The sequence below is a fragment of the Psittacula echo genome, assembly GCF_963264785.1.
Source record: "Psittacula echo genome assembly, chromosome: 7".
In the NCBI taxonomy this organism is placed as follows: domain Eukaryota; kingdom Metazoa; phylum Chordata; class Aves; order Psittaciformes; family Psittacidae; genus Psittacula; species Psittacula echo.
In genome coordinates, this window is record NC_137740.1 from 52,265,094 (window position 1) to 52,287,625 (window position 22,532).

Here is a 22,532-nt window from a genome sequence, read left to right on the forward strand (position 1 = left end):
CGTTCCTGCTGACATGCTAGGGAGTTACTCCACCAGTCGATCTCCCTTTCACAGTCCCTGATGGTCCTCAGCGTCTCGACCTCCTCCTTAAGTTCTGCCACCAATCTAAGCAGATCTTCTACCTGCTCACACCTCACACAGGTGGAATGCTGGCCTCCCTCCCTCGGCAGCAGCAGGCTCTGGCACTCCCTGCAGCCAGAGACCTGAACAGCCACGGTTTGGGGCAGGGTCTCTGTCTGAGTTGCTACAGTCTCCTTACTGCAGGCTCTCCTTCTGGAGGCGACCATATTGGTCAGCAATCTGGGACACCAGCAACAGAGTCCACAACACAACCTGCTTGTTCCTTCCTGCGCCTGGTGGGCAGCGACCGGTCGCTGCCCTCCCAAAGGCTCTTTCAAGGCAAGGGGCAGGGGTGCGGTCGCCGGCTCCGGCTCTAGCTGTGCTAGCTCCGATCAGCTGACTGACTGCTAGGATCGAGTTGCAGCCGCTTTTAAATCTCCCGCCGTCACCGCGGGAACGCCCCCTGCCACGTCAGCCGCTCTCTCGCAAGGGCTGCTGGGGCTTCGGGGATCGGGAGATGTCGGGAATCGCGATGTCTCTGCGCTGTCCCCTCTGATTTTCCTAATCTCTTCTGACCCTCGTGGTCTCTGCAGCGTGCCGGCTCCGGCTCTAGCTGTGCTAGCTCCGATCAGCTGACTGACTGCTAGGATCGAGTTGCAGCCGCTTTTAAATCTCCCGCCGTGCCGCCTCTCTCTGCTGGGAGCCAAACCCCCTCTCGGTCTAAAACGCATCCCTCCGACCACCTATTGAGAAAGGTTGAACGTGGCATAGGGAAAAGAAGTGGTATACCAGTGGGAGATGCGCAGATCATGACAAGTGACGGGGTGATAGTGCTGCCTACAACGCCCTCTAGTCGTTGGTCTGGGGTAATTCGAGATGCCATTCTAGAGGGAGAGTGGCAAGCAGCGTCTGCTCTAGCTTATCCGGTTCAGACAGTAACATTACCTAATGGTCAGCCAGGACACCAGTGGCGTCTGTTTGACTGGAAGCTGATGCAGCAGCTGCGAGCCACTATCTCTGAGTATGGGCTTCATTCCGAACCAGCAAGGCATCTGATAACTTATGTCTTTAGCTCGGAAATTATGACACCTAATGATTGTATGTCATTGGCACGATTAATTTTATCACCTTCACAATATTCGCTTTAGGAGCGTGAATGGCAAAGCCAGGCTAATAAGCTTGCTATAGAACCCCGTGCTGTGGGAGATCCGTTGTATGGGCTTCATGTAGATATGCTATTGGGGCGGGGCAATTATGCTAGCCCTCAAGTACAATTGACCTTTTCTACAGCTATGCATAACGCGGCCGCAGAAACAGCGAAAAACGCAAATTTTCTAATCCCTGCTGATAAAAACCCACCTTCTTATACAGCGGTAAAACAGGGTCTGCAAGAACCTTACGGTAACTTTGTAAATCGTTTAGTCCAGTCCTTAGAACAGACTCTGGAATTGTCTGATGAGCTGCGAAAACAAATGCTTCGCATGCTTGCATTTGAAAATGCTAATCAGAAAGCTAAAATGCTGATAGCTACGCTTCCAAAAAATGCCCCCATAGATGAAATGTTGGAGAGAGTTGCTGTGAGCGAAACTAACCAACAAGCTGCCTTTCTTTCTGAGGCAGTTAAAGGTGCAGTCACCGCCCAGACCGAAATGCTCAAAGACGCTTTAAAAACGCAAGCACAAGCCTTTGTGGCGGCAGCCCTCAAACCACTGAATAAAGGTGGTGCTAGCTCAGCCCTGTGTTATCGCTGTGGAAAACAGGGATATATAAGAAGGGCTTGTACTGGTACTGTCTGCTGTAATCGCTGTAACTCAGATACACATGCTACAATTATCTGCCGCCGTTCGGGAAACGGACAGCGGAGCACGAGGGGCGGCCACGCTATGACAACAGTGGCCGCCCAGAGCCAAAGGATCCCCCCCAAAGTCAACACTCTCCCAGCCACAAGAGGGAGCCTGGGGATCGACTTGGCAACAGCTGTGAGCGTTACGCTTTTAGATCAAAAGCCCATAAAAATACCTACGACAACATATGGCCCAATACATGACTCCTTGCATGAACTCGGAGCTTTATTGCTGGGAAGATCCTCTTCTGGATTCAAAGGCATAATAATTATACCTGGTCTCATTGATGCCAACTATACTGGCCAGATTCAGATTGTAGCATATACCCTGTATCCACTGATGTATATTCCACAGGGAAGCAAAATTGCACAATTAGTACCATTAATCAACCTTACTGCCAAATTTAAAAGCGAGCTACCAAGACAGTTACCTGAACGGGGAAGTGCAGGTTTTGGCTCAACGGGAGATATAGTCTGCCTAACTCTTAATATGCAACAGCGTCCAGTACAAAATGTCACCTTTTTCTATAATGGGGAACAAGCACTCATAACTGCTATTTTAGATACAGGAGCTGATGTGACTATTGTCTCGAACAGAAACTGGCCATCTCACTGGCCACTACAGAAGGGAAAATCTGGTGTCTGTGGAATTGGACGTATGTCTCTTGCTATGGTAACTAATTATCCTGTGACTATCATGATGGAGAACAAGTCAGCACAAGCTTTAGTAACTGTCTTACCATTACCAGAAGGAACACATGCATTGATTGGTCGAGAAGTATTGACTCAATGGGGAGTCCTCCTCACGACACCAGACACAGTTTTTTGGCAGCGGCCTCTGTAACGCAGCCTCCCATTTTACCACTAACTTGGGTAACAGATAATCCTGTTTGGGTTGAGCAGTGGCCGCTGACTACTGAACGGCTGCAAAAGCCACATGAATTGGTACAAGAACAATTAATTGCAGGACATATTAAACAATCCACAAGTCCTTGGAACACACCCGTCTTTGTAATCCCCAAAAAACCAGGGAAGTATAGACTTTAACATGACATACGTTTTAAATGAATTACGTAAAATTAATGATCAAATGCAAGCTATGGGAGCACTTCAACCTGGTTTACCCTCTCCATCGATGTTACCTCAAGGTTGGCCCCTACTCATAGTGGACTTGAAAGACTGTTTTTTCACTATTCCACTCCATCCAGCAGACACACAGCGCTTTGCATTTACTTTGCCTGCTATAAATAAAGCCAAGCCATCAAGTCGTTATGAATGGACAGTCCTTCCCCAAGGCATGAAGAATAGTCCAACAATGTGTCAGTTGTATGTTGCCGCGGCATTACAGCCGCTATGTCAAAAATGGTCAGACACTTTATCATTATATGGATGACATTTTGCTAGCTCGTCCATCAGGCTTCACAGCATCGGATGTTACTTGTTCTACAAACTACGCTATCACATTTTGGGTTACAGATTGCACCTGAAAAAATTCAAATGAACAAACCATAGAACTACCTTGGCTGGGTTATAACTGATAGCATGGTTCAGCCACAAAAGACTGTCATTAATACTAACATTAAAACCCTTACAGATATGCAGACTTTCATGGGTGACTTACAATGGGTGCGTCCGTTGGTTGGTATCACTAACGAACAATTACTTCCCTTACGACCATTGTTAAAGGGTGTTGATGCAAGTAAACGGCTCTTTCTTTCAGCTGAACAAAGACAATGTATTGAACAGATCAGCCGGCTGATTTCATCCCGCTGGGCAGGTCGTCGTCGCCTAGGTCTGCCTCTTCAACTACTGGTAGTCTCTCGTGAATCTGCTGTATTTGCCGTTATTATGCAGTGGCAAAAAGAAAAGGGGGGAGAGGAGTTGGTTATTTTGGAATGGGTATTTTTGCCATTGCAGTCACGTAAGAGTATACAGACACGATTGGAGGTGGTTGGGCAAGTGGTAAAGAAAGGGAGAATGCAGCTGGTAGCAAAAGCAGGGACGGAACCTGACAGTATTCACATCCCAGTGGCAGCAGAAGATTTTGAATGGGCATTGTGGCATTCACTGAGTTTACAGTTAGCACCGTTAAATTATGCGGGTACGGTATCAACAGAGGCACCTGGCGGAAAGGAAGCACATTTGTTACTATCACTATCGCATCAGTGGGTGGCATGACCAAAACTGTCTCCAGTCCCCCTCAAAAATGGTTTAACAGTATATACTGATGCAGGAAAGAAATCTAGATGTGCAGTGGTTGCTCGGTTTCAGCATGATCGATGGGTACATCATATGCTGTTTGCCAGGTCAGATGACACCTTGCAAACCCTAGAATTGGCAGCAGTATGTTGGGCAATGTCTCAATGGTTAGATATACCTCTCAATATAGTAACAGATTCCCTATATGTAGTGGGAGTAACCCAACAAATTGAAGATGCCTTTTTGAGAGAAAAAAACCCCACCCGCTTATTAGAATTGTTCCAACAATTGCAATGAGCTATCCGACAGCGTTGGTTACCATATTGTATCATTCATATCCGCAGTCACAAATGGTACCAGGGTCTAGGGGAAGGTAACGCTGTGGCAGACAAACTGGTTAGTATGACAATCCACAATCCACTGAGTCAGTTCGAAGCAGCTCGAGCTGCACATGCTCAGTTTCATCAAAATGCCAAAGGACTATGCAGGCAATTTCGTTTAACTATTGCTGAGTCCCAACAGATTGTTCAGAGTTGTCCTCAGTGCAGTCACCATGGACCAGGTTTAGGAATAGGAGTAAATCCGCGAGGCTAAAAAAAGGCTCTAGAACTCTGGCAAATGGATGTTACCCATGTATCTGAATTCGGGCGACTGAAATATGTCCATGTCACTGTAGATACTTTTTCTAAATTCATGTGGGCCACAGCTCAGACAGGAGAAAGGGCCCTACATGTTTGTAAGCATCTGACCAGTTGTTTTGCAGTTATGGGTGTCCCCAAATGTATAAGGTCTGATAATGGACCTGCTTATGTGAGCGAGTCGATAAGAAAATTCTTGCTAATGTGGAATGTAAAACACATAAGAGGTTTGCCAAATTCACCAACAGGTCAAGCGATTGTTGAACGATCTAACTGCGTTTTGAAAGATTATCTGCAGAAATTTGTGTCGATCAAAGATCCAAAAGAACATCTAAACAAGGTCCTTTTTGTACTTAATCATTTGTGTGTGTTTGGGGACAATAAGGAACCTCCAGTAGTTATCCATAATAACTGTGTAACTAAGGAAGTGCAAGAAAATACCCTTAGAGTAAAATATCGGAACCCCAAAACGGGACTATGGGAAGGCCCTGCTGTAGTTATCTTTAATGGGCGAGGATATATGTGTGTTTCGACTCCAACGGGTCCCCTTTGGATTCCGAGTAAGTGGACTCGTGCAGCTACTGAAGACCACGTTTCAGAAGAAGCTCACGTCGCCAGGGTTGTAGATGACATCTGTGATATGCCCTGAATGTCAATCATGTGAACCATGGGTATTAATGCGATGTAAACAGTGTGATGATCAGGTGTGGGTAAGATCTGTTTTTTGTTATAATCAGGGTTGTCATTGATGTAAAGTATATGCACGACATAAGGCAAGTGATCTCACTCATCTTTTGTCTCTTACTCGTGAGAATAGACCAGAACGGTTGACAGCAGCCTACTTAGATCTACTAGAAAACTTTGAAAAACAAGCCTGTGATAGAGAGATAGCTGGTGTAGAGTGTTCAAGAAAATTGCTAGTGCCATATATCTGGACTGTCTCAGCCAGTCAGTGGGAAGAAACTAAAAAGAAGTGTGCTAAATGCTTTGCCTGGAAATTGAAGTACAAGAAACGGAGAACAGGAAAAAGACAACAATCATGGAACACATAAGTGTTCTAACGTTGTTCTTTCCGATTCTCTGGGTCACGACAGGACAAGGGTTATTGACTAAGATTCAGTGACGTCAAAACATGTGGATAACTTTGGCTAACCTTACAGGTCAGGACTCACTGTGTATAAGTTTAGCCACGCCAGGAGACCCCTTCCGCACATGTCTGATAGGGGTCCCTGAGTGGGAGCCGTCTGCCTTTAGAAATTTAGTTAACAATGTAACAGTACTAAACTATGCTACCATATTGCCAGAATGTAATACTACTTTTGCTACAAAACCAGGGCAATGGGACCCTTGTTGGCAAGGAAAGGTTATACATGCACTTAATGTTACAATAGGGCCCCCGGAAGAATTAGATTTGCTAGGCTCTACAAACACCTCGGGAGGATGGATTATGTTTGAACCCCCCACCATTGATGACTCTAATACAAATTCCAAAAGATGGGCCACCGTAGACCCGCATAGTAACTTAGCAACTGACCCTTTCAAAATATATTCTAAAGTTAACGAAACAGGGAAACCACCCTGAAAATTGCCCAATGGCACCTTTTTAATTTGTGGGGACCGAGCATGGAATGGAGTTCCAGCAAGTCCACATGGGGGACCGTGTTACTTAGGCAAACTGACCCTTTTTCACCCTACTCTTCATCAGTGGTTAAATCTTACCAATCATGCGAAGAATTACAACAGAGCTCATCGAAGTGTTCACGAACTAGAATGCCCACCAAACCTTTTTGCCTACCTTTTGGAACAAAGGCACAACATGGCTAGCATCATTCTTTTCACCGGGGGTAGCTGCCGCTAAAAGCTTAAAATCGATGTGACTACTAGCTTGTTGGGCCCGTGAAGAGTTAAATTTGATATCACAGATGTTAGATGATCTATCAGAAGATGTTGTTAGAGTTCGTCATGCAGTTTTGCAGAATAGAGCAGCTATTGATTTCTTATTACTAGCACAAGGTCATGGCTGTGAAGATTTTGAAGGAATGTGTTGCATGAATCTATCAGAACATTCTGAATCTATTCACAAAAAACTACAACAATTGAAAGAGAGGTAACATGCTCTGAAACAAAGTGATAATGTCTTTGGCGATTGGTTAGAGGGTCTCTTAGGTTGCTGGGGACTAACCGGATGGGTACGTAGTTTCATTAAGACATGTATATATGGATTAATCACTTTTGTTGTATTTTTATTGCTTGTGCCTTGCCTGTTGCAATGTTTACAGCGCTTTCTTAGTAGATCAATGAGCAAGATTTTGATTGCACAACAAGAAGAGGCCTGGGTTGTGCAAAAGAAAAACGGGGGAATTGTGGAACAATGGTTAGCTGAACGTGGACACATGGAATACCAGAGACTGAACAACATAGGCCTTGTGTCTCATGAAAGGCTGCACAACCCAGGACGGGAGATGGCTGACTAACCATGGAACTATTCCTGAAGCAACGTAGAGTAAAGAACTTTGCAACAAGAAGCGAGGAACTTTGCAACAAAAAGCGTGAAGTAGAAGAAACTGCTTGCCTCAAGGAATGTGCCCTGCTGATGCAGAGATGTGCCTGAAGATACTAGCTTAGCCAATGGCAGTGTATAGATAGGCGCGTGAACAGACCTATGTAACCAATGAAGAAAGAGCTAGGTGCGCGTGGACTGTAATTATCAATATAAATATAGGTGCTTTGAGCAATAAAATAAGCAAGATATGTAACTCATATTGAGTGTATTCTTGACTTTGGCTGACCTTCTTCAACAGGGCAACCCATAGGGTGCAGGTAGCCGGCTGCACCCAGGAGCTGTGGGCAGAAAATGGGAAGCCCTGCACCCCTCACCTAGGGCTCTGCTCGCCTACCCATGGCTCATCTCCTCAGGGCCCTGAGCACGCTTTCCTGCCTGCTCTGCATGTGACTGGAAGAAGACCTGACCTCAGTAGACAAAGGGCACTAAGCTGGATATGGCACTGCAGGGCCAAGACAGCCTCCTGTTGGCCTTTCTCAGAGTGCCTGGCAAAACCAGCACTCAGTTCCCCTGCCCATCCCTGCCCAGACAAGGGGATAGCCTTGGCTCTCTGTCTGGCACCACCTAAAGGGTGATTTCTGCTGGTAGGTTCACTGTTAGGGAGATGTCACTATTGCGCTTCTCACTTTCTATGGCAGTGTCACCCCTTGTTTTCCTTCCTGATTCTGCTCTGCCTACGTCTGCTGCTGGGTCTGCTCTGGTCAAGGCAGGGTCATTTTTAACTCATATTTGGAACCGTAAGAACAGGTTTCAGAAAGGAGTGCCCATGAATTGAGAGGCTAGTTTACACTGGAATACCCTATCTCTAAATGCTGCATGGTCAGTAGCAGCCATCTCATACTGAATTTTCATAATCCTTCCCCCCTGCTCGAAAGCTCACCTTCTTCTCTTCCTCCACAGGTGGATCACACAGCAAAATACTATCCCAAGCAGCATGGAGCCCAAGACTGCCATGATGCCTTCTGTGCAGAGCTTCCAGAATCCAGTCTGATCAGCAGCATTTCGGTTTTTCTTGTCACCCCCACCTGCAGGCAGAATTCTGTATGCTGCACACGAATGATAATTTTTCACAAGAGATCTGACACCACCAGGAAATGTTTTTTCTCACTCTCTTCAGCAAACTTCCTGGGACTGCGACATTTCCTTGGTTTCAGTAGAAGCAAAGGCAACTGCCAGAGCTGCTGCAAATGAATGCACCCTGGAGCTTCTCCCCAGGGTACAACCTCTGCTCCTCTCAGCTTTGCCCTGCACTCTGGGATAACCATAATCCAGTTTTCCCAGTGTTACAGGTTTGCTCCCCCTTCCTGGTGATCCTTCACATTTGCACACCATTTCTTATGCGTTCACCCACCTTCCCTTTGCAAGGCTTGCTAGCCCTGCTGCCTGGAGGCACTCTCTGACCCTCTGGGACAAGTTGTTCCACTGAGCATAACTCATGAGGCCAGATGGGGAGCACATGGGGAAGAGCAGCAGGGTGATCGACTGCCTCTCTAAGCGAGACAGACAAAACCCACCCCTGCATCAGGGAGTGCCAGCCCCAGCTCTCCCTCCCCAGGTGATGTACACCCCAAAGGGACAGAGTCAGATGCCCTCAGGAGACACCTGAGCCTCACTCTCCCTCTTTGCCTTTTCTCCAGCATGGGCATTGCTTGCATGCCCCCAGTTTTCAGGACTTATCTCCCACTTATGGCCCCCCGCAAGCAAGACTTTGTGGGTTCTTTTGAAAAAATCATGTATCCTGGCATGGATATTCCCCAGGCTTGGGCAGCACTGACAAGAATCAGAGAAAGGTAAAGCCTCAGCATGGCTCGGGCACAAAGGATGCAGGACAGTGCCGGTTCTCCCTGAGCCATGCACAATCCATCAGGGCTTCCCTCTGGACCTCGGTCCACAGGAGCGATCCCCCTCTGTTGTGCCTAAGGGGACTCACAGCGGGCTCTGGGATGCAGGGGCTGTGGGAGGTACATTCAGTTAAGAGTCATGTTTCCCATCACCTGCTGAAAGTCGTTCAGATGGCCGCCTTCCCCAAATGGCTAAATTCTAACTCTCCCATGAACCGGTGCAGGCACCAGGGGATGCAGTAGCCTGCAGACACGCAGTGACTTTGACTTATGACGCTGGATGACCGAAGGACAGCAATTACCTGGCTCGCCTACTGACGAATAGGCCCCCCTTCTTCCACTAGAGGCTGGCGCTCCCTGCCTTTCGCCTTCCTGAAGCGCCTCCAGTGTCTCATAGTTCATCTCTTTCAAAAGAAGGTGGGTCAGTTTGATTACAAGGAGCTGTTCCTCATAAGAACATGGTATCTTCACATGGCAATACTTCTCAAAATACATTCCTAGCACTTAGAAACATCCTGGGCATTTGGGGGTGCAGAGAGTCACCAGTCCAAACAACACACCATTCATGGAGGAAAAACTGAAGCACTAGACGTTTTTCAGTTTGCCAGTAGGCAGCACATCCTGGCCTGCTGAGAGACTAAGGGATCGCCTGTGATCTTCTTTGCTTGCATTCCACTCTGCATTTTTGGCAAACTGCAAGATTATGGCAAATTCCTTCCTTCAGAGAGGATGGAAAGACGCCGTACCCAATTCAGCTGGGGAGAGAGGCCTTCTGAGAAGCACTTTCCATCGTGCCAACTCAATCATGCGGAACGAGTAACGGACACACACGGTGGACTAAAATGCAAGCTCTTGCAGCCACACTCTGGAAAGGTCTCAGGTGGCAGCAAAGAGCCCACAGTCCTCCAAAACCAGACCTCATGGCTGCCTTCCAGTATCTGAAGGGGGCCTACAAGGATGCTGGGGAGGAACTCTTCATTAGGGACTGTAGCGATGGGACAAGGGGTAGGGATTCAAACTTAAATAAGGGAAGTTTAGATTAGATATAAGGAAGAAGTTCTTTACTGTGAGGGTGGTGAGGCCACTGGAATGGGTTGCCCAGGGAAGTTGTGAATGCTCCGTCCCTGGCGTTGCTCAAAGCCAGGTTGGATGGAGTCTTGGGTGGCATGGTTTAGTGTGGGGTGCCCCTGCCCATGGCAGGGGGGCTGGAACTAGGTGATCTTAAGGTCCCTTCCAACCTTAAGCATTCTGTGATTCTACAAAAACCACAGCCAAGTCACCTAAAACACAAGTAGAAAGAGACAGCTAAACCACCCAACACTGAATTCACAGCCCTGCACTTTAGCTGCCTTCAAACTGGGTGCCCCATCACTTGTCATCTGTCCCGGACCCCAAAGTGTCACTGAGAGTCTCCAGACATCAAGGAGAGCAATGGGGCTGGGTCAGACTGCGAAGCCGGAGTGCTCCGGCCCTGGCCATAGCACGCCTGCAGCCCCAGCCAAGTCTGCTGGTCTCAGCGACCCCAAGCTGCCCACGCATCCTGTCCGCTGCCCAAGGCCACTCTCCCCTGTGGCGACTGGCAGGATGCTGGCCCTGTCATGGCTTATCGGGAATCAGTTCCTTGGCAAGCCTCTCCCATTCCTGCTGTGTAGGCAACTCCTTATCTGTACATGCATCTAAAACCTCAGCTTCCCAAGCCTTCCGGTCAAGAGTGACATATACCCACCTTGTGCTGCTTCATCCAAGTCTGTCATGATTCTCCTTAGGGCATCTGATGACCCCTTTGAAGATTCCCTTGTTTCATCTTCAGACTTTGCTCCTTGAGGACCCAAATGGAAAGTACAAAGTTAAATTCCACGCAAGTAAAGTACTGAAAACCAGTGTGTAGTCCGTGAAGCGAGTCAAAGCTGACTACTCTGCCCTGTGGTCCCATGAAAGCTCCAGCGCGGGATCCAGCTGAGAAGCTGGAAGAGCCCTTCCTGTGCCCACATCTGCAACCAAAGACCCATGAGATGTTTCCGTCACACGCTGTGATAAGACACTGTTGTAAGCGAGCAGCAGAACATATAAGGGAATCACCTAATGGCATGACACACACACGCAGGTCTATATTCTCCCACCTGCAAGAGATGCCTTGCTCACGTTTGGGCTTTGAGTGGGCAGCTCTGAAAGGAAGTAAAAAGCCATGACGTACCCATGCTGTCTCCCTGAGAGTCAGCCTTGGAATCCAGCCAGGAAGATGGATATCCCTCACCTCCGGCCACATCTGCGAACAAACAGTACAGAGAAGCTTCCTTGAAATATTTCAATGTGTTTCCTCACATCCGAACAGCAGTGAATGCAGCTCAAGCACGGGATTGCTCCATGGCACTTGTCTCCCCCTTCTACTCAGGAGGGCTGTGCAGTTACTGCATGCCTGGACCATGCTGGTCTAAAACGAGCTGTGCACGTAGCTGTCAGCAGAAAGGACTCACTGAAGCTAACACCGGCTCTAAACTCAACCCTCACAAGCCCGCGGGCTTTGTATTGGAAGTAGTGCAGGGTCAGAGAGGCCGGGAAGGAATGCTTTGCAAGGCAGAATGCTCCAAGGTGCATCACTGAGCCTGAATCCTTCTCTCTCTGCTCTTCTGCATGTCTTAAGCACCAGCCAAGAAAATACCAAGTAAATTTTGAATGATTACAACCTAAATGCTCACGCATTGAAATGACACACCTGCGGGATTGCCCTGAGGCTCCGGGACAAGATCCGGGTCAGCATGTCGCCCAATCGGGTGGCCGCCGGCTACAGGCACATCTGTAATCAAGCACATTTCCATCAGACGTCGTCATCTACTTCGTTTAACCTAGGAAGGTTTTCCTGTGGCAGGGCTGCACAAGGCTGGCTCCAGGTGCGGCTTGGGGCCCCATCACTCCTCGGGAAACGTCCCCGCAGTGGCTGCAGCCCCGTGCCTCTCGTTGCCAGTGGAGCTGGCTGCGCCTCACGCAGCACAGTCCCACCGTGACCAGTGCGTACTGCCGGGGCTGGGTGCTGGCCCTTGCCTGCCTGCCTACCTAATCCCCGTGCTCGCCACGGATGAGCCCCGACATTGCGGGCTGGCAGGATCACCGCAAGGATAACGACGACACGGTGGACCAAGCCTCCCCGGAGCTGCACCATGCCGCCGCCGCTAGCAGGGCAAGCTGCCGGCACTGCTGCCGCTAACGCCGCAGTGCGGCTGCTGGCACTGCTGTCGCTAAAGCAGCCGCTGCTGCCGCCGCTAAAGCAGCTACCGCCACTGAAGCCGCCGCTGCCGGCACTGCTGGAACGGTGCCTGCGGGACCGCGCATCACCCGGCGGTGTTCGGCGGCCTTCTGTGACCTCACACACCAGCTTCCCAGCACGGCCCCAGCCCTGGGAGGGAAGGGAGTCTGAGACTGCCCCGTGCTGACACCCCAGTGGGTCCGTGTGCAGCGGGGTCCTCTCCCCGAGGTACCGGCAGTGTGGACTCTGAAGTTAAGGGAACGAATGTGCCCCCTCTCCCTCTCTATTTTTCCCTATGAAATATTTTTAAACTAATATTAAAAAGAAATTAACGTCTGCTGTGGAGCACACGACACCCAGGCAAAACTTACTTCCCTCTGTTGTCTTCTCTCATTACCATAATCTTCTGTATTTTGTTTTATTACAATTAAATGACACTGTGAAGTTAATGCTGTATGAAAAGAGGACAGTGTTTGTAAGAAGGCATTGCAGATATGAATGTTAAAAGCTTTATGCAGTTTTAAAAGAGCTTTCAAAAGAGTACCCGACAACCTCACTGAGGCACTAGCATCTGTACTAAAAGCAATCAAGGTTGTAGAAAACACACGGGCGCAACGGGATAAATCCGCGTTGCTTCTGTGTGTTTGCCAGGCTTTCCGGAGAAGCGTTAGTGGCCTTGTAACCAGTGAGTCCTGGTGTGTTTTAGGTGAGTTACTGCTTCAGTGATGTCCTTTTCCTTACCCTACCATGTGTAATTTTTTACTTCGGTCAGAAAGAGATGTTCCAGGACGGAAATCTTTCTTTCTCAAAGAAAAGGGCAGAGAAGCGCCAGACCTAACCCTGAAGTAAGGAGCTACTGTCCCTGGAAGGCGTAACCTGGGCTGGGGGGCGGCCGTGGCTCACCCGCTCCCTCTCCGGTAGAGAAGAAGAAAGTGCTGCCGCCAAGCGACCAAGCTTCAGTACTGCAGCGGGGGGTGTGTGTGGGGGTGTGGGGGAGCGCGTTTTGTGGCACTGCCATCGGCTCAGGCCGCGGTACTGCAGGCCGGGCACGAGTCGTAGTTTTGTTGCCGGTTTCATGTGGTTTTCTGCGGGATTGTTAATAATTTAATCCAATTTTGCTGTGCACAGCCTTAAGTATAGATGTCTAACCTAACGCCTTCGTTTTAAAGGCAGAAACCTAGTAACAATTGAAATCCCCAGTGGAAGGTATTCTGCTGTTCTGGTTAAAGAGAAACAATCGTACATTGGGGGAACAAAACAGCACTAAGGTTTTAGGGTGAGAGTGTGATATTTGCATTCTTAATCATCACGGTCTTAATCATCTAGGTCCACAAATAACTAATATTTCTTCAAGCAATTTTCCCGAGGTTATTACCTTACAATCTACAGCCTAGTTAGGTTTATAAATGAAAATTTGGCACCAGAAATTGGGACAGTGAGGTCAGATGTAATCTTTTGCTAAGTATATGTGGGACTGAACAGTATAAATAACCCTTTATCTCTGCTTTGAAAGCTAAAAGAAACAGGTTTTTTCAGGTCCCATAAGATTTTTCCTTTAGCTGAAAGTAGTTTTTCCCAGGGTTTTAACCGGTTCATTTCTGTGTGTGCACACACTATGGTTCACTCATTAACTGGTTCACTAATGTTAACTGAAGACTAATGTCTTATTTAAAAATATTCTGCCATCACCCTGCACCCACATGCTGCAGCTCAAAGCAGCAGAAGGCCTTTGGCTTCCTGCAGCGTCATTTAAAGACTTATAGAAGTAGATACAACTTTAACCTACATCTTTATTCACTATTTTAATGTGCAGAATGTCCTGGTAACTAGATACCTTACCCCTAATAAATAAAGATTATTACAGGATTGATGTATAGGTAACAAATCTAAACTTTTCTTGGGTTTAGTTTGAGAATTATAACATGAAAATTTAGACACTATAAAAAAGAAAAAAAAAAAATCCACAAATCCCTATTTTCTAAACAGCATTAACTCACAAGAAAACCATCACAATTCTCACAGTCAAAGAATCACAAGGGAGCAGGATCCCCATTAAGCTCATGTGGGTAACTTTGCATTCCCAATCTTTTGCACTTTTTTTTTGTTTTTAATAATTTTGTAACTGACTTCGAACATCCAGACTGACATTATGCTTGTAATCACAGAAGAAGTGACGTTTTCTCATGTTTTTCCCCCTTCAATTACCATATAGATAATTATAATTCTACATTTAGGTTTCTGCGTGTAGTAACTTTTCCTTCCAGTCTTAACGGAAATGAGCAAGAGAAATTCATGAAGGCTGGAATATACAGAGTCTTACAGATCATGAATCAGTTGCCAGGTTATGGTTTACTGTGACATAGGCAAGGCAAAGGGCAATAAACACTTAAACGAAACAATACTGCATGAATAGAAAACCTATTTTCTGCGTTAAAAATTATATCAGAGAAAAATTACATCAAATGCTTTGGTAAGTATTCTGCTTGAAGGTATTTTAAAAGAAAGAAAGTTTGTGGAAAGTTTCATAGCTGTTTGTTCATTAGGTCCTTAACTGAAGAGATGCTGGTGAGCTGTGTAAGGTTGTGGCCTTAAGTTTATCTTGCACTTGCATTCTGTTTGCAGTCCTACAAAACACTTCAAGGTACTGAAAGCTTTCCTAGGGCAACTGGCATCCTATCGCAACTTTCTGACGGATTAGAAACTGCTAGACTTGCCTAAAGGTTGCTTGTCTTTCACAGAAAAAAGCCTTTCCTCTCAGGAATAGCAAATGCTTCCGCCTGGATTACAGGAAACCCCAAGCCATAAACCTGCATAAAATAACCCATGGTAGAGGCACACAGACAGGCCCATTAACCATCTGAGAGCAGAAGAATTGAATATGCACTGAAAGGTAAGTGGATACATGAAAATCCATTCCATTCAGATTATTTAGGAGCTGTGCTGTATGGGCTTGTTTTTAAAATGCCAACAGCTACACTTTCCACTACACACGCACATGCTCCTGGATCAACAGCCGCTATTCTTCAGGGATAGGAATGGCAACTGGTCAGACTGTGGAAAGCTTTCAGTAGGGCTCGTTAAGTACCAGCTACAATTGCCCATCTCAGAGACATTGTAATCTCAACACTGTTCCTATCAACCACTCAATCATTGTTAAATCTAAATCCCAGTGGCAAATCCTTTGGATCTCTCATTGATAATAACTTCTAATATGGAATAAAATACAAGAAGACATGTTTTGTGGCCTGGAACTGTGTCACACTGAAATATACTGAATATCTAGGACACACTCTCTCCTGAGGGGCATGGGAGTGCAGATTTTTTTCTTAAATGCTGGGAATTCCTTTTTCTTCCACAATTCACACCTCCTTAGCAAATAGTTTGGAAAACTGATGAGCTGAGCATAACAGAAGGGGGGTTTCATGCATTGCCAAAGCTGTAACTTAACTGATAAGACTGTTTCTCTAAATAAACAATGGAAGCCATGTGGAAGTAGGGCACGACTGGTTTATGCATCAAAATGAACAATACTAATATCACTGTGCAAGAGTTCTTCACTGTTTCAGATCCTATATATTTACTTCACTCTTTTGGCATTCTTTTTCACCGTGTGAGACAAATGTAAGAATTATGGATGGACAGTATTAAACACAGACTCCAAATAACCAACATTTCTTAACTGCAGCCTGGAAAGACATGATACTGACTGATTTAGAGCCATCTCAAAGCATACTGAAAACATGGGGAAACAAAGCAAAATGTTAAAAGTATGCAGCCTGGTGCACACAGAGCTGTGAGGGCTGTGACATTTTTAAATGGCAGCCAGTAGGGGCAACGCCACAGAATCATGAAATAGAATCATAGAATCATTTGGGTTGGAAAAGACCCTTAGGGTCATTGAATTCAACCATAAAATAAACACTACCAAGTGTACCACTAGCTCGTGTCCCTAAGCGTCACATCTAGCCATCTTAAATACCTCCATGCTACCTGTCCACCTACACAGGATTGTAACTCAAGGCAGGATTGGGCATCACAGTGGAAAAATGCAATCCTGCTAATAAAAGCAGCTGTATTTTATTTCAAAAGAGATACACGACATTTACATATTTCTGACAAAGTCAGAGCACAGTAGAATGTGCCTGTATGCGTGCTACTGTAGCAAGGTGTGTTCAGTCTCAAGTAGAGAACGTGGCAGCAATCATCAAGCACAATTAGCATTACGTAAGTATGTGCATGGCAAATAAACCTTTTATAAGCAGAAAAAAACAACAGAAAGCTATTGTGATGCTAGCACTATTTAAAACACAAGAACAAAAGCAGAAGGCATCATCACTTGAGCCAGTTGAGCACATAGGACTGTCACTCTGCTATGCAGAACTGCCTCCTAGCAGCCTTCCAGTATTTGAAGGGGGCCTGCACGGATGCTGGGGATGGACTATTCATCAGGGACTGTAGTGACAGGACCAAGGGGTAACGGGTTCAAACTTAAACGGGGGAAGTTTAGATTGGATATAAGGAAGAAATTCTTTACTGAGAGGGTGATGAGACACTGGAATGGGTTGCCCAGGGAGGTTGTGAATGCCCCATCCTTGGCGGTGTTCAAGGCCAGGTTGGATGAGGCCTTGGGTGGCATGGTTTAGTGTGGGGTGTCCCTGCCCATGGCAGGGGGGGTTGGAACTAGATGATCTTAAGGTCCTTTCCAACCCTAACTATTCTATGATTCTATGGAATGGAGGATTAAAATAACTAGGTAGATTTTTGGCAGATGTTTGCCACATTCGTGTATAAATAAATGTAATTCCCATCCTTTATCTCTGTTTGAATCTAGGTGTATAGGATGTTCAGTATGCCGCCTTGCATAGTGTGGTCTGAAGCCTGAACCATGATAACTCTTCATTTTCTAGTATCACTACATTGAAAGATTGTCTTTTGTTTGTATCCATCAGAAGACATAAAGACTGTTAAAATCTCAATTTATTTTCATATATTTGCTTTATGGTCTACCATAAAGTTTCTTTCTGATCAAAATGGTATTTTCAGGATTGGCGGCTCATCGTAGGTGTAAAACTAGGAACTACACAGCACAGGGCCTCTAGCAAGGCTCTCTGCTCAATCACAAAACATGAATGCCATAAGTATTATAACTTAACTTTGAAACTTATGCACAAATACAGATGCTGTTCTTTGTGTTTAGCTTAATTCCGTTAGAAGGCTACTCATTTTGGGACTTTCCAGTTTAAAGATGCTACTTCCATAAACTCATCTTTTTAGATTTATCACCTGAAAGTAAAACCAGAATACTTCAACTTGGACCAGCCTTGACCAAAAATCAACATTGTGAGAGTGAAGTGACTATCAGGATGATGTGGGATTTGTAGTACAGCCTGAGAAGGAATCCTCATTTGTCAGGAATCCTTGGTTTATCAAGAAAAGCTCTTTCTCGAGAAAGTTCCCTGTCTGACAATGTGTCCCTAGAATTTACCTGCAAAACAGGAGATCCTTGTTCATATGCTCAACCTGAAACAGAGTCCTGAAAGAAAAACAGCAAGCTCATGACACTATACAGTGGTTTACATAGGTGGGATTTTTCAGAGGTACTTGCTCAGTACTTGGCAGATTTCTCCATGAACTCAAATCCGTAATATTGAAACCTACCAATTTTATACGAGGTAGAACAGTTTCAAGATGAGTGGAAAAGTGATGGGTGGCACTCGCTTGGGGTCACCAGATTTAATAGCAAGAATCTAAGTAGTTCTGATGCAAGACTTGCTATTTTCTGTAAATGTTTGAGCAGACAACAAGCAGCTTGACATTTTTCATGGAAAAAGAGAACAAAAAAAATCCCACCTGTCTCTTAAGCTCCAACAGAAATCACAGCCTGTTTCGTTCAGTTGGACCACGTAACACCAGGTGCTCAGCAACTCATCCAACAAGGCAGAGCTCTTAATTTACCTGACAAACGATTGGTGCGGTAAAAAGGTTTGAGCCTTTCCAGTCCTCAAAGGTGACAAAGGCATATTTTCAGCCTTCTAGATCAAGAGACTAATTGCAATCAGTCTTTGAAGTACTGAGTGGTTCTATTCGTTGCATAATAGGCTGCACATCTTAAACTCTGACAGGGCGTCCTCTGTGACCAGTTACAGTGGCACATTCCTATTGATCAACGTTGTCCACAAGTGAGACAGAGCATGGTTCCTTAACACTACACTGTGCAAACACAGAAAACAAAGATTTTTTTTTTTTAAGAAATAAAATAATAATTTGGACTTCCACCACTGTGAATTCAGATTTCTTCCCCCCCCCACCCCCCCTTTTTTTTCTGAGCCCTTATCGTTGTTGTTTTAAGATAGTACAGGTCTCTTTTAGACTATGGATGATCTTATGGACTATCAGTGGTCCAGCACCAACAGATGAAGAGTCCAGACACTTGCTGAAGGATACTGGAACAAACTCCATTTCTAAATTGGGCAATACTTAATAAGGCAGCTCTTACAATCTGGTGTCACACAATGACCCTTCTAATGAAAACGTTAACTCTCCCTTTCTTTCAGTGGAAGGAGGTAAAATTATTTTGTTGAAAGACTGAAGAAATAGTTTATTACATTCAGATGTAGGCTTTAATTTTTTTTCTGTGAATGTTTTGCAACTGGGGCAATACCAGTTCTGTTGTATGTGCCAAGGCATTTCAGGAATTCTTGCCAACACAATAAAGAAAAAAAGCGTTGCAGAAACAGAATCACAAAACCTATCAGAACCACAAGATGGCAATACTGTTCAAACTATAAAGCTTACTCAACTAAAACAATAGTGTTACGACCAGTCATAGCAGATCGCATGCACACCACTTGTTTACAACTACAGTGTAAGATGAATATTTTACAGGAAGATACTCACAAGTTAGTGGCGTCTGCAGGGTTTAATTCTCCTTTTAATGAGTACTGTAGAAGAGGTTCTTGTTCAATATCACGGCTCAGACTTCAAGGGAATAGTGCTGCTGGATTTCAACACAAAACATACAAGAGAGAAGAATGAACATGTTTCAGTCAGTGAACATACGGTGCACTCATTTTTTTCTCATGTCCTTGGTTTCCACAGAAGAGGAGTTTGAGGCCATTCAATAGTGTCTGGCAGCTATTTTTGTCCATCAGTTATGTTAATAATTACAGCCACTTTTAGGCAGCAGAGAGAGCAGATACAGGAAGCTGCTGTGGCATTGCTTCACCAATATACAGTGTATTGCATGCAAAAGGCATCGGAGCGAGGGATAAAATGATAGTATATACTCAAGGGTAAACTTCATATTCCCATTTCTGTAGCACTGCCTGGTTATTTTATTAAATAGTTATTGATCCTGTCTCTTATAACAAAACAGAGAAAGTATCATACCAAACCAAAATGCTTAAGCAGCAGCAGCTCGAAGAAGATAGGTGACAAGCTTCACGACTAATAAGAGTGAGAACTAGGTGGTCTCACAGCCTAGCAAAGAGGTTCCTCAAAGGCATATATGAACTCATTGAGAAACGTGCGTAAACACACACACGCATGCTGATTCGGTGCTAAAAGGAATGATGGAAAATGATAAAGAAGGTCTACTCCAGGGACATACATGATATAAAAGGAGAAAATCTAGTCTAGTCGGAACACTAGGTAGTGGCAAAATCACTTCTAGACACACGTGTGCCTCCAGAATCATGAGGGAAAGCACAGCAGATAAGCACTTGCTGGTTTAAGTCCCTGTCTCAGACAGCACTCTGCTAGGGAGTTGCCAGTTGTGGGGTGCAGAACCGATTTGCCATGGCACAGTAAAAATTTGTTGTTAGTCTACCGATTGCCATGACAAACTCAACATATTTATTTCTGTTTACAGTGACAGATGCAAATAACTACACAAGTTGCTAGTTCAGAGCCTCATTCAAGATATGTTACTCAGCAGGGTGAATACGGTGCCCAGTACTGGTCTATGAAGAGGAATGTTACTATATCTAACTGCAGGGTGTATCTTTTTCCTTGATGCATGCTATAGCATATAACTCCCATTAACTTCAAAGGCTATAGACTCTAGGAACATCAAAGTAGAACATAACCTGAGGGAAAAAAAGTCTCTCCTTGGATGCTCATGCACAGCTGCTGCTGACATTAATACAAGAGTACAGTTCTTGGCCGTAAGTATGCTATTTCTCCTGGATCTGGAACTGAGCTCAAATCTCATGGAAAAGTCTTCCAGAATTTCCAGAAAATAGCAACTCCTAAAAATATATTTTAAGTCAAACTGTTTATAACTGGAATCTTGGATACTGAGATACTTACACACAACTCATTTCAAAATCTTTGTGTAGCTCTTCTGTCTCGTATCTTGAATTGCATAGTCTCCCTCCTGCAGCTAGAATTCTTTTTGAGAAGTTGATATAAGGAAGCAGATGCATCTACCTTTTTCACTTGCTGTTTGCCTGAACATTCAGGCACTGCAGACATACAGCACAGGCATGATTTCTAGCCTAGATTATTCTGCATAGTTGTCTTCAGGAGCCATTAATATCCACTCTTCATGAAAGCAAAAACTTCACAACGATCTCCGTGTAACTTCTCTGTCATAATTCACATTTTCTTGAGAAAGAAATAACAGTTCCACACAAGAATTAGAAATCAAAATTTCTCCTATATTTCTAGCAGTTAGGTTAGACATTCAAACGTAATTACAAGTTTGCATGTTCTAAGGGGAATTATGCCTTTACAAGCGATTAGGCAAAGAACTGTCTTAGCTCCCTTCCAACTCAAACTCCCAACTTGTTTGCAGTGAAATAGGGATGAAAGATATGTATGCAGCAGGCTGAGAACATCAAGCTCTTAGTACCACGTGTACGGAAAACTCCATGGCTTTGGCATTTAAAACCAACCTTCCATGATTTATCGTAACAGGCTGCTATCTGCTACAGATCAGGATGCAAAAGGATCCACTAAAACAGTTGAGATATGGAAGGCCAGAAAAGAAAATAATTTAGCATTTTCCTGTGCAAATATGGAAACATACCGTGGGCCAGACTGTATATATGTATGTCTTCAAAAAACGGTAGGAAACACAAAATAAAAAGATAATAATATCTGACACTATTGGTTACTTTATTTACCCTGCACTGCAACATTACCTAGCTCTCTTAAAAATCGGAATCTCTTTGCTGCAATTTCAGTAGCTTGACAGTATGGGAAGAAAGCATAAATAAATAATAAAGTGACCTGTACAGTAATATGCTCCCTGGTTCAGAAGTATTTTCAAGTGTATATTTTAAGATGACATGCCATTAAAATAAAAAATTAATAAAGAGAAGTAACAAAAAGCAACATATTTCATTTCACGTTAAATACATCTAGGTGACTTGCCACTCTGCCATACCTCAGCAGAGGATGACAGCAGAAACAGGCTACAGGACTGAAGCATAACAGCTGTGCCGTAAGTCGCTTTGAATTTGAGCGCTTGATCTGCTGTGCCAGAGCAGAAGCACCACATATCTTGTCCAATATTCTGTCTTTGAAAGTGACCACCTTCTCTAGAAAGTCAAAAAAAGGATATAAGGTAAAATTACAGGATAACTTCTTTACACGTGAAGAACTGCTTAGTTATGTAAAATAGCGGCTGATTTATGCCACTGAGCACAAAGGTTTCTAGCCTTCAGATTGCTTTATCCTATCTGAAATATAATCCTGATCATTCCTTCAACAATATTTTCAGGTTAAAAAATCCTTACTAAGGCAACAAACTTCTTTGTTACTGCTTTGATTTGCTATTAAAGAGCAACAGTGCTGCCACAGAGGCAAGAAGCATGGGTTTTATTAGAAACATAGAATAGTTTAGGGTTGGAAAGGACCTTAAGATCATCTAGTTCCAACCCCCCTGCCAGGGGCAGGGACACCTCCCACTAAACCATGCCACCCAAGGCTTTGTCCAACCTGGCCTTGAACACCGCCAAGGATGGAGCATTCACAACTTCCCTGGGCAACCCATTCCAGTGCCTCACCACCCTCACAGTAAAGAATTTCTTCCTTGTATCCAATCTAAACTTCCCCTGTTTAAGTTTGAACCCGTTACCCCTTGGTCCTGTCACTACAGTCCCTGATGAAGAGTCCCTCCCCAGCATCCTTGTAGGCCCCC